A 13155-nucleotide genomic window follows, 5' to 3' on the forward strand; every position below is an offset into this window, starting at 1 on the left:
ATTTCCATTTTAGATGTATACTTTTTGCATAAACCAAAACTTTGAGTTTTCGCTCTCCCTTCATCCCGTAAACAAAAAAGGCAAATAAATCACAACAAAATGAAAGTTTAAGAGTTTATGTATGAAAAAATTTAAAAAAACAAAAAATCTAAGTAAATAAAAAATTTTCACAGACCACAAATGAATTCAAAATTTTTGTTATCCAAGTTTGGGAAATTTCACAAGTTCAACCCATTACGGAAGGAATTTTATCAAAAAGAGATTTCTTCTACACATGTTTTAAAAATAGATATGCATGCTTGAAACACATTAATGTTGTAAATGATCTATGGATCCAAAATTTTTAAAAAGAATAAAAAACACTCATTAAATAATTAAGTGAACGTGAGGTGGGATATTTACCCGAGTCAAACGAGCCATTATTTTCCCCATTTACAAAAAGCTGATCTAACAATCATAGATGATTTTAATGTTATTTATCATGCATAACGGGCTATTTTTTTTAAGACATGACTTATGGATTGGGTGTCAACACTCAATTAAAAATGCCCCACCTGCCCCTTTTCCCGACGATTGCAAAACCTAATATATAAAAACTAAAAAGAGTTTACAATCCCTCAAAATTATAGACACTCTTTCGAATTATCTCTCTCTATATTTGTGCAATGTGCATTTCAATTTTAGATGTATCCATTTTTCTTCAATCAAAACTTTGAGTTTTCGCTCTCCCTTCATCCCGTAAACAAAAAAGGGAAATAGGTCACAACAAAAAGAAAATTTTAGAGTTTATGTATGAAAGTTTTTTTAAAAACAACAAATGTAAGATAAGAAAAGTTTTTCACACACCACAAATGAACACAAAATATTTGTGATCTATGTTTGGGAAATTCCTCTAGTTCAACCCTTTACGCTCGTAATTTTATAAGAAAGAAATTTCTTATACACATGTTTTAAAAATGGATATGCATGCTTTAAACATGTCAAAGATGCAAATGACCTATGGATCCAAACCTTTTAAAGAGAATAACAAACGCTCATTAAATTCTCAAGTCAACGTGAGGTGGGATATTTACTCGAGTCAAACAAACCATTATTTTGCCCATTTACAAAAAGCTGACCTAACAATCATAGATGATTGTAAAGTAATTTATCATGCACAATTGGGCTATATTTTTTAAAGAAATGACTTATGGATTGGGAGTCAACACTAAGTTAAAAACCCCCCTACCTCCCCCTTTTCCTGACGAATGCAAAACATAATCTATAAAAAATAAAACAAGTTTAAATTTTTTGATCGATTAATGATGTGTAATTGCTATAATTTTTGTTTGGAATGACTTATGGTTTGGGAGTCAACACTCAGTTAAAAATTCCTCACCGCCACTTTTCTGTTGATTGCAAAACCTAATATATTATAAACTAAAAAAGTTTACAATCCTTAAAAATCACAGATACTTTTTGGAATTATCTTTCACACCATTTGTGCATTTCCATTTTGGATGTTCAATTTTTTTTCAAATCTAAACTTGAGTTTTCACTCTCCCATTTTTCTCCTAAACAAAAAGATTAGGAAAATAGCACACAACAAAATAAAAATTTTAGAGTTTATGCATGCCAAAAAATTGAAAACTATAATAAATGTAAGGGAAGAAAATTATTTCTCGCACTAAAAATTAATGACAATGTTTTGTTATCCATGTGTGGGAAATTCCGCTAGTCCAACCCCTTATAGCTTGGTGGAATTTTATAAGAAAGAAATTTCTAATTAATCCTACCATTTTTAAAATCTGGTGGATATGCATGCCTGAAAAATGTTGAAGATGCAAATGATCTAATGATCCAAAAATTTCACAGAGAATAAAAAATTAAATTCTCAAGGAAACGTGCGGTGGGATATTTACAAGAGCCAAACGACCCACTTTTTGCCTATTTTACAAAAAGCGGACCTAACAATCATAGGTCATCGAAAATGTTTTGATCGATTAGTAAAGTGTAATGGCTATAATTTTTTGTGAGAACTGACTTATGGTTTGGGAGTCAACGCTCGGGTAAAAATTCCTCACGCCCCCTTTTTCGATGATTGCAAAACCTAATATATAAAAAACCAAAGAGTTTAGAATCATTAAAAATCACAGATACATTTTAGAACTATCTCTCTCACTATTTGTGCATTTCAATTTTGGGTGTTCAATTTTTTTTCAAATCCTAACTTGTGTTTTCACTCTCCCATTTTTCTCATAAACAAAAAGATAAGGCAAAAAGATCAAAACAAAATGAAAATTTAAGAGTTTATGTATGAAAAAAATTGAAAACTATAATAAAAGTAAGTGAAGAAAATTATTTCATGCACTAAAAATGAACAACAATGTTTTGTTATCCATGTTTGGGAAATTCCATTAGTACAACCCCTAATTTCTTGGTCGAATTTTATAATAAAGAGATTTCTAATTCATCCTAACATGTTTTAAATGTGGTGAACATGCATCCCCGAAACATGTTAGAGATGCAAATGACCAAATGATCCAAAATTTTCAAGGATTAGAAAAAATTAAGTTCTCAAGTTAACGTGTGGTGGGATATTTACCAGAGCCAAACAACCCACTTTTTGCCTATTTTACAAAAAGCAGACCTAACAATCATAGATTATCGTAATTTCTTTTATGGATTAATGATGTGTAATGGCAATAATTTTTGGTAGATATGACTTATGATTTGGGAGTCAACACTTAGTTAAAATATCCCAGCCCCAACACCACACCCCCCCCCCCCCCCCCCTCCTTTTTCCGATGATAGGAAAACCTAACATTCAAAAAGAAAAAAAAAATTACAATCCTTAAAAATCACATATGCTTTTTGGAATTATCTCTACCTGAATTTGTGCATTTCCATTTTTTATGTTAATTTTTTTTTTCAAATCCAAACTTGAGTTTTTACTCAACCTTTTTCCTCGTAAACACAAAAATAATGCAAATAGATCACAAAAAAATGGAAATTTTAGAGTTTATGTATGCTTGAAATTGAAAACTATAATAAATGTAAGTAAATAAAATTATTTCACGCACCAAAAATGAACAGCAAAGTTTTTTTATCCATCTTTAGGAAATTTCACTAGTAGAACCCCTAATTGCTTGGTCGAATTTTATAAGAAAGAGATTTCTAATTCATCCTAAGATGTTTTAAATGTGGTGGATATGCATGCCCGAAAAATGTTGAAGACCAAAATGAGCTAATGCTCCAAAAATTTCAACGAGTAGAAAAAATTAAATTCTCAAGTTAACGTGCGGTTGGATATTTACTAGAGCCAAACAAACCACTTTTTGACTATTTTACAAAAAGCAGACCTAACAATCATAGATCATCGTAAATGTTTTGATCGATTAATGATATGTAACGGCTCTAATTTTTGTTAGAAATATCTTGTGGTTTGGGATTCAACTCTCAGTTAAAAATTCCTCGCCCCCCTTTTCCGAAGATTGGAAAACCTAATTTTTAAAAAACTAAAAGATTTTACAATCCTTAAAAATCATAGATACTTTTTGGAATTATCCCTCTCAGCATTTGTGCATTTCAATTTTGGATGTTCAATTTTTTTAAAAATCCAACCTTGAGTTTTCACTCTCCCATTTTTCACCTAAACAAAATGAAAAGGCAAATAGATCACAAAAAAATGAAAATTTTAGAGTTTATGTATGCAAATAATGAACAACAATGTTTTGTTATCCTTGTTTGGGAAATTCCACTAGTACAACCCCAAAGAGCTTGGTGGAATATTATAAGAAAGAGATTTCTAATTAATCCTAACGTGTTTTAAATCTGGTGGATATACGTACCTGAAACATGTTAAAGATGCAAATGACCTAATGATCCAAAAATTTCAAGGAGTAGTATAAAATAAATTCTCAAGTTAACGTGCGGTGGGATATTTACCTGAACCAAACAACCCACTTTTTGCCTATTTTAAAAAAGGTGGACCGAACAATCATAGATCATCATAAATGTTTTGATCAATTAATGATGTTTAACGACTATAATTTTTGTCAGAAATGACTTTTGGTTTGGGAGTCAACACTGAGTTAAAAATTCCTCACCCCCCTTTTTCCGATGATTACAAAACCTAATATAAAAAATAAAATAAAAGAGTTTACAATCCTTAAAAATCACAGATACTTTTTGGAATTATCTCTCTCGGCATTTGTGCATTTGCATTTTGGATGTTCAATATTTTTTCAAATCCAAACTTGAGTTTTCACTCTCCCATTTTTCTCGTGGACAAAAAGATAAGCCAAATAGATCACAAGAAAATGAAAATTTTTGAGTTTATGTACGCACAAAATATAAAACTATAATAAAGGTAAGTGAAGAAAATTATTTAACACACTAAAAATGAACACCAAAGTTTTGTTATCCATGTTTGGGAAATTCTGCTAGAACATCCCCTAAAAGCTTTGTCGAATTTTGTAAGAAAGAGTTTTCTAATTGATCCTAACATGTTTTAAATGTGGTGGATATGCATGCTTGAAACATGTCGAAGAGGCAAATGACCTAACGATCCAAAATTTCAAGGAGAAGAAAAAATTAAATCTCAAGTTAACGTACGGTGGGATATTTACTAGAGCTAAACAACCATTTTTTGTCTATTTTACAAAAAGCGGACCCAACAATCATAGATCATCGTCAATGTTTTGATCGATTAATAATGTGTAACAGCTATAATTTTTGTTAGAAATGACTTATGGTTTGGGAGTCAACAATCAGTTAAAAATTCCTCACCCCCCCCCATTTTTTCGATGATTGCAAAACCTAATATATAAAAAACTAAAAGAGTTTACAATCCTTAAAAATCATAGATACTTTTTGGAATTATCTCTCACTCCATTTCTGCATTTCCATTTTGGATGTTCATTTTTTTTTCAAATCCAAACTTGAGTTTTCACTCTCCCATTTTTCTCCTAAACAAAAAGATTAGCCAAATAGAACACAACAAAATGAAAATTTTAGAGTTTATGTATGCCAAAAAATTGAAAACTATAATAAATGTACGTGAAGAAAATTATTTCACACACTAAAAACTGAACAATAATGTTTTGTTATCCATGTATGGGAAATTCCGCTAGTCAAACCCCATATAGATTTCTAATTAATCCTAACATTTTTTAAATCTCATGGATATGCATGCCTGAAAGTTTTTGAAGCAAATGACCTAATGATCCAAAAATTTCAAGGAGAATAAAAAATTAAATTCTCAAGGTAACGTGTGGTGGGATATTTGGAAGAGCCAAACAACCCACTTTTTGCCTATTTTACAAAAAGCGGACCTAAGAATCATAGATCATCGTAAATGTTTTGATCGATTAATAAAGTGTAACGGCTATAATATTTGTGAGAACTGACTTATGGTTTGGGAGTCAACTCTCAGTTAAAAATTCCACGCACCCCCTTTTCCGATGATAACAAAAACTAATTTATAAAAAACCAAAGAGTTTAGAATCATTAAAAATCACATATACTTTTTGGAATTATTTCACTCAACATTTGTGCATTTCCATTTTAGATGTTCAACTTTTTTTCAAATTTGAGTTTTGTCTCTCCCATTTTTCTCGTAAACAAAAAGATAGGCAAATAGATCACAACAAAATGAAAATTTTAGATTTTATGTATGCAAAAAATTGAAAACTATAATAAATGTAACCGAAGGAAATTATTTTGAGCACTAAAAATGAACACTAAACTTTTGTTATCCATGTTTGGGAAATTCCGCATGTACAACCACTAATAGCATGGTGGAATTTTATAAGAAAGAGATTTCTAATTGATCCAAACATGTTTTAAATGTGGTGGATATGCATGCCTGAAACATGTTCAAGATGCAAATGACCTAATGATCCAAAAATTTCAACGAGTAGAAAAAATTAAATTCTCAAATCGACTTGCGGTGGGATAATTTGAAGAGCAAAACAACCAACTTTTTACCTATTTTAAAAAAAGTGGACCTAACAATCATAAATCATCTTAAATGTTTTGATCGATTAATGATGTGTAACGGCTATAATTTTTGTTAAAAATGACTTGTGGTTTAGGAGTCAACACTCAGTTAAAAATGCCTCGCCCCCCTTTTCTAATGATTGCAAAACCAAGTATATAAAAAACTAATAGAGTTTTCAATCTTTAAAAATCACAGATACTTTTTTGAGTTAACTCTCTCAACATTTGTGCATTTCAAATTTGGATGTTCAATTTTTTTTCAAATCTAAACTTGCGTTTTCACTCTCCCATTTTTGTCCTAAACAAAATGATAAGGCAAACAGATCACAACAAAATGAAAATTTTAGAGTTTATGTAATCAATATGTTGAAAACTATAATAAATTTAAGTGAAGAAAATTATTTCACACACTAAAAAATGAAAACCAATATTTTGTTATCCATGTTTGGGAAATTCCTCTAGTACAACCCCTAATGGCTTGGTGAAATTTTATAAAAAAGAGATTTCTATTTCATCCTAAAAAGTTTTAAATCTGGTGGATATTCATGCCCGAAACATGTTGAAGATGCAAATGACCTAATGATCCAAAAATTTCTAAGAGTAGAAAAAATTAAATTCTCAAGTTAACATGCGGTGGGATATTTACCAGAGCTAAACAACCCACTTTTTGCCTATTTTACAAAAAGCGGACCCAAAAATCATAAATCATTGTAAAAGTTTTGATCGATTAATGATGTGTAAAGGATATAACTTTTGTTAGAAATGACTTATGGTTTGCTAGTCAACACTTAGTTAAAAATGCCTCTCTCCCTCTTTTATGATCATTGCAAAACCTAATATATAAAAATACTAAAAATTTTTACAATCCTTAAAAATCACAGATACTTTTTTGAGTTATCTCTCTCAGCATTTGTGCATTTCCATTTTGGATGTTCAATTTTTTTTCACATCCAAACTTGAGTTTTCACTCTTCCATTTTGTTCCTAAACAAAACGATAAGTCAAATAGATCACAAAAAAATGAAAATTTTAGAGTTTATATATACAAAATATTGAAAACTATAATAAATGTAAGTGAAGAAAATTATTTCACGCACAAAAAATGAACAACAATATTTTGTTATCCATGTTTGGGAAATTCCTCCAGTACAACCCCTAATGGCTTGGTGAAATTTTATATGAATGAGATTTCTAATTCTTCCTAAAATGTTTTAAATGTGGTGGATATGCATGCCCGAAACATGTTGAAGATGCACATGACCTAATGATCCAGAAATTTCAAGGAGTAGAAAAAATTAAATTCTCAAGTTAACGTGCACTGGGATATTTACCAGAGCTAAACAACCAACTTTTTGCCTATTTTAAAAAAAGCGGACCCAACAATCATAGATCATCGTATATGTTTTGATTGATTAATGATGTATAAAGGATATAAATTTTTTTATAAATGACTTATGCTTTGTTAGTCAACACTCAGTTAAAAATTCCTTGCCCCCCTTTTCAGATGATTAGAAAACCTAATATATAAAAAACTAAAAGAGTTTACAATCCTTAAAAATCACAGATGCTTTTTGGACTTATCTCTCTCATCATTTGTGCATTTCCATTTTGGATGTTCAATTTTTTTTCAAATCCAAACTTGAGTTTTCACTCTCCCATTTTTCTCGTAAATAAAAAGATAAGGCAAATACATCTCAACAAAATGAAAATTTTAGAGTTTATGTATGCTAAACATTTAAAACTATAATAAATGTAAGTGAAGAAAGTTATTTAACGCACTACAAAGGAATGCCAAAGTTTTGTTATCCATGTTTGCGAAATTCCATTAGTACAGCTCCTAATAGCTTGGTCGAATTTTATAATAAAGAGATTTCTAATTCATCCTAACATATTTTAAATGTGGGGGCAATGCATGCCCGAAACATGTTGAAGATACAAATGACCTAATGATCCAAAAATTTCAAGGAGTAGAAAAAATTAAATTCTCAAGTTAACGTGCTGTGGGATATTTACCAGAGCCAAACAACCCACTTTTTGCCTATTTTACAAAAAGCTGACCTAAGAATCATAGATCGTCATAATTTTTTGATCGATTAATGATGTGTAACGGCTATAATTTTTGTTAGAAATGACTTATGGTTTGTTAGTCAACACTTAGTTAAAAACGCCACGCTCCCCCTTTTCCGATGATGCAAAACCTAATATATAAAAAAACTAAAATTGTTTACAATCCTTAAAAATCACTTATACTTTTCTGAATTATCTCTCCTAGAAATTGTGTATTTCCATTTTGGATGTTCATTTTTTTTTCAAATCCAAACTTGAGTTTATATTCTCCCATTTTTCTCCTAAACAAAAAGATAAGGCAAATAGATCATAACAAAATGAAAATTTCAGAGTTTATGTATGCAAAAAATTTAAAACAATAATAAATATAAGTGAAGAAAATTATTTCACGCAATAACAATGAACAACAATGTTTTGTTATCCATGTTTTTGAAATTCCGCTAGTACAACACCAAATAACTTGGTGGAATTTTATAAGAAAGAGATTTCGAATAAATCCTAACATGTTTAAAATATTCTGGATTTTCATGGCTTAAACATGTTCAAGATGCAAATGACCGCATGATCAAAAAATTATAAGGGGTAGAAAAAATTAAATTCTCAAGTTAAGGTGCGGTGGGATATTTGACAAAGCCAAACAATACACTTTTTGCCTATTTTACAAAAAGAGAACCCAACAATCATAGATCATCATAATTTTTTTGATTGATTAATGATGTGTAATGGTTAAAATTTTTGTTAGAAATTATTTATGGTTTTGGAGTCAACACTCAATTACAAATTCCTTGCCCGCCCTTTTCCGATGATTGCAAAACCTAATATATATATAAAAAAAAGAGTTTACAATCCTCAAAAATCACATAAACTTTTTGGAATTATTTCTCTCAGCATTTGTGCATTTCCATTTTGGGTGTTCAATTTTTTTTCAAATCCTAACTTTAGTTTTCACTCTCCTATTTTTTTCGTAAACAAAAAGATAAGGCAAATAGATCACAACAAAATGAAAATTTTAGAGTTTATGTATGCAAAATATTGAACACTACAATAAATGTAAGTGAAGAAAATTATTTCACGCACTAAAAATGAACAACATTGTTTTGTTATCCATGTTTGGGAAATTCCATTAGTACAACCCTTAATAGGTTGGTTGAAAGTTATAATAAAGAGATTTCTAATTCATCCAAACATGTTGAAGATGCAAATGACCTAATGATCCAAAAATTTCAAGGAATAGAAAAACTTAAATTCTCAAGTTAACGTGCGGTGGGATATTTACCAGAGCCAAACAACCCACTTTTTGCCTATTTTATAAAAAGCAGACCTAACAATCATAGATCATCATAAATGTTTTGATGGATTAATGATGTGTAATGGAAATAATTTTTGGTAGAAATGACTTATGGTTTGGGAGTCAACACTCAGTTAAAAATTCCTTGCGCCCCCCCCCCCCCCCCCCCCCCCCCCCCCCCCCCCCCCCCCCTTTTCCAATGATTGGAAACCCTAATATACTAAAAAATTACATATACTTTTTGGAATTATCTCTACCTGCATTTGTCCATTTCCAAACATGAGTTCTTACTCTCCCTTTTTTCTCGTAAACACAAAAGTAACGCAAATAGATCAAAACAAAATGAAAATTTTAGAGTTTATGTATGCAAAAAATTGAAAAATATAATAAATGTAAATAAAAAAATATATTTCACGCACTAAAAATGAACACCAAAGTTTTGTTATCCATATTTTAGAAATTCCACTAGTACAACTCCTAATTTCTAGGTCGAATTTTATAAGAAAGAGATTTCTACATGATCCTAACATGTTTTAAATGTGGTGGATATGCATGCTTGAAACATGTTAAAGACCAAAATGACCTAATGATCCAAAAATTTGAAGGAGTAGAAAAAATTAAATTCTCAAGTTAACGTGCGGTTGGATATTTACTAGAGCAAAAGAAACCACGTTTTTCCTATTTTATAAAAAACAGATCTAACAATCATAGATCATCGTAAATATTTTGGTCGATTAATGATGTGTAACGGCTATTATTTTTGTTAGAAATGACTTATGGTTTGGGAGTCAACAATCAGTTAAAAATTCCTCAACCCCCCATTTCCGAAGATTGCAAAACCTAATATATAAAAAACTAAAAGCGAACTTATGGTTTGGGAGTCAACACTCAATTAAAAATTCCTCACCCCCAATTTTTCGATGATTGTAAAACCTAATATACAAAAAACTAAAAGAGTTTACAATCCTTAAAAATCACAGATATTTTTTGGTATTATCTCTCTCAGTATTTGTGCATTTCCATTTTGGATGTTCAATTTCTTTTTTCAAATCCAAACTTGAGTTTTCACTCTCCCATTTTTCCCCTAAACAAAAAGATAAGGAAAATATATCACAACAAAATGAAAATTTTAGAGTTTATGTATGCCAAAAAATTGAAAACTATAATAAATGTAAGTGAAGAAAATTATTTCAAGCACTAAAAATGAACACTAATGTTTTGTTATCCATGTTTGCGAAATTCTGCTAGTCCAATCCCTAAGAGCTTGGTGGAATTTTATAAAGAAAGAGATTTCAAATTAATCCAAACATTTTTTAACTCTGGTGGATATGCATGTCTGAAACATGTTGAAGATGCAAATGACCTAATTAAATTCTCAAGTTAACGTGCGGTGGGATATTTACCTGAGCACAACAACACACTTTTTGCCAATTTGACAAAAAGCGGACCTAACAATCATAGATCATCGTAAATATTTTGATGGATTAATAAAGTATAATGGTTATAATTTTCTTTAGAAATGACTTATGGTTTTGGAATCAACACTTGGTTAAAAATTCCCCGCTCCCTCTTTTCTGATGACTGCAAAATCTAATATATAAAAAACTAAAAGAGTTTACAATCCTTAACAATCACAAATACTATTAGGAATTATCTATCTCAACATTTGTGAATTTAAATTTTGGATTTTCTAGTTTTTATGAAATCCAAACTTGAGTTTTCACTCTCCCATGTTTCTCGTAAACAAAAAGATAAGTCAAATAGATCACAAAAAAATGAAAATTTTAGAGTTTATGTATGGAAAAAATTAAAAACTATATTAAATGTAAGTAAAGAAAATTATTTCATGCACTAAAAATGAATACCAAAGTTTTGTTTTCCATATTTTGGAAATTCCACTAGTACAACCCCTAATTGCTAGGTCGAATTTTATAAGAAAGAGATTTCTAATTGATCCTAACATGTTTTAAATGTTGTGGATATGCATGCCCGAAACATGTTGAAGAAGCAAATGACCTAATGATCCAAAAACTTCATGTAGAAAAAAATAAATTCCCAAGTTAACATGTAGTGGGATAGTTACTTGAGCCAAACAACTCACTTTTTGCCTAATTCACAAAAAGTGGACCTAACAAACATAGATCATTGTAAATGTTTTAATCGATTAATGATGTGTAACGACTATACTTTTTGTTAGAAATGACTTATGGTTTGGGAGTCAACACTCAGTTAAAAATTCCTCGCCCCCCTTTTTCGATGATTGCAAAACCTAATATATAAAAAACTAAAAGTGTTTACAATCCTTAAAAATCACAGATAATTTTTGGAATTATCTCTCTCAGCAATTGTGCATTTCCATTTTGGATGTTCAATTTTTTTTGAAATCGAAACTTCAGCTTTCACTCTCCTTTTTTTCTAGTAAACAAAAAGATAAGGCAAATATATCACAATAAAATAAAAATTGAAAACTATAATAAATGTAAGTGAAGAAAATTATTTCATGCACTAAAAATGAACAACAATGTTTTTTTTTTCATGATAAGCATGCCTGAAACATGTTGAAGATGCAAATGACTTAATGATCCAAAAATTTCAAGGAGAAGAAAACTTAAATTCTCGAGTTAACGTGCGGTTGGATATTTACCAGAGCCAAACAATCCACTTTTTGCCTATTTTACAAAAAGCAGACCTAACAAACATATATCTTCGTAAATGTTTTGATTGATTAATGATGTGTAACGGCTATAATTTTTGTTAGAAATGACTTATGTTTTGGGAGTCAACACTCAGTTAATGAACACCACTAATGGTATTTTTGTAAATATTTCCTTCTCCACCAAAATTCTCCTAAAATTCCATAATTGAATCCATAAAAATCATTTCAGGAAGAAATAAACCCTAAAAGCAATGAAATATAATTCAGAAGAGAAAAATATGCAATATAAATAGTAATTACTGCTAAATTCAATAAATGCACGTTTCATTCGAAAACCGATAAATAACCACCTATAACACAATTATAAGGGTTATTCTATTATAATTAATCTAGTTCTCATGTTATAATTTGGCATCTATTAAACGGCAATAATATTTGTTAGAAAGGACTGATGGTTTGGGAGTCCACATTCAGTTAAAAATGCGTCGCCCCCCTTTTTTTGATGATTGCAAAACCTAATATCTAAAAAACTAAAAGATTTTAAAATCCACATAAATCACAGAGACTTTGTGGAATTATCTCTCTTAGCATTTTTTCATTTCCATTTTGGATATTCAATTTTTTTTTCAAATCCAAACTTGAGTTTTCTCTCTCCGATTTTTTCGTAAACGAAAAGATAAGGCAAATAGATCACAACAAAATGAAAATTTTAGAGTTTTTGTATGCAAAAAATTAAAAACTATAATAAATTTAAGTGAAGAAAACTATTTAATGCACTAAAAATGACCTCCAAAGTTTTGTTATCCATGTTTAGGAAATTCCACTAATACAACCCTTAATAGCTTGGTGGAATTTTATAAGAAAGAGATTTCTATTTGATCCTAACATGTTTTAAATGTGGTGGATATGCATGTCTGAAACAAGTTGAAGATGCCAATGACCAGATGATCCAAAAATTTTAAGGAGTAAAAAAAATTAAATTATCAAGTTATCGCGCGGTGGGAAATTTACGAGAGCCAAGCAACCCAGTTTTTGCCTATTTTACAAAAAGCGGACCTAACAATCATAGATCAGTGTAAATATTTTGATCGATTAATGATGTGTGAAGGCTATAATTTTTTTTAGAAATGACTTATGGTTTGGGAGTCAACACTCACTTAAAA

The sequence above is a fragment of the Aristolochia californica genome, unplaced genomic scaffold (genome assembly GCF_029961685.1).
Source record: "Aristolochia californica isolate CCGP_79_NKW_82.1479 unplaced genomic scaffold, dmAriCali1.0.hap1 SCAF_1, whole genome shotgun sequence".
NCBI classification, from domain to species: domain Eukaryota; kingdom Viridiplantae; phylum Streptophyta; class Magnoliopsida; order Piperales; family Aristolochiaceae; genus Aristolochia; species Aristolochia californica.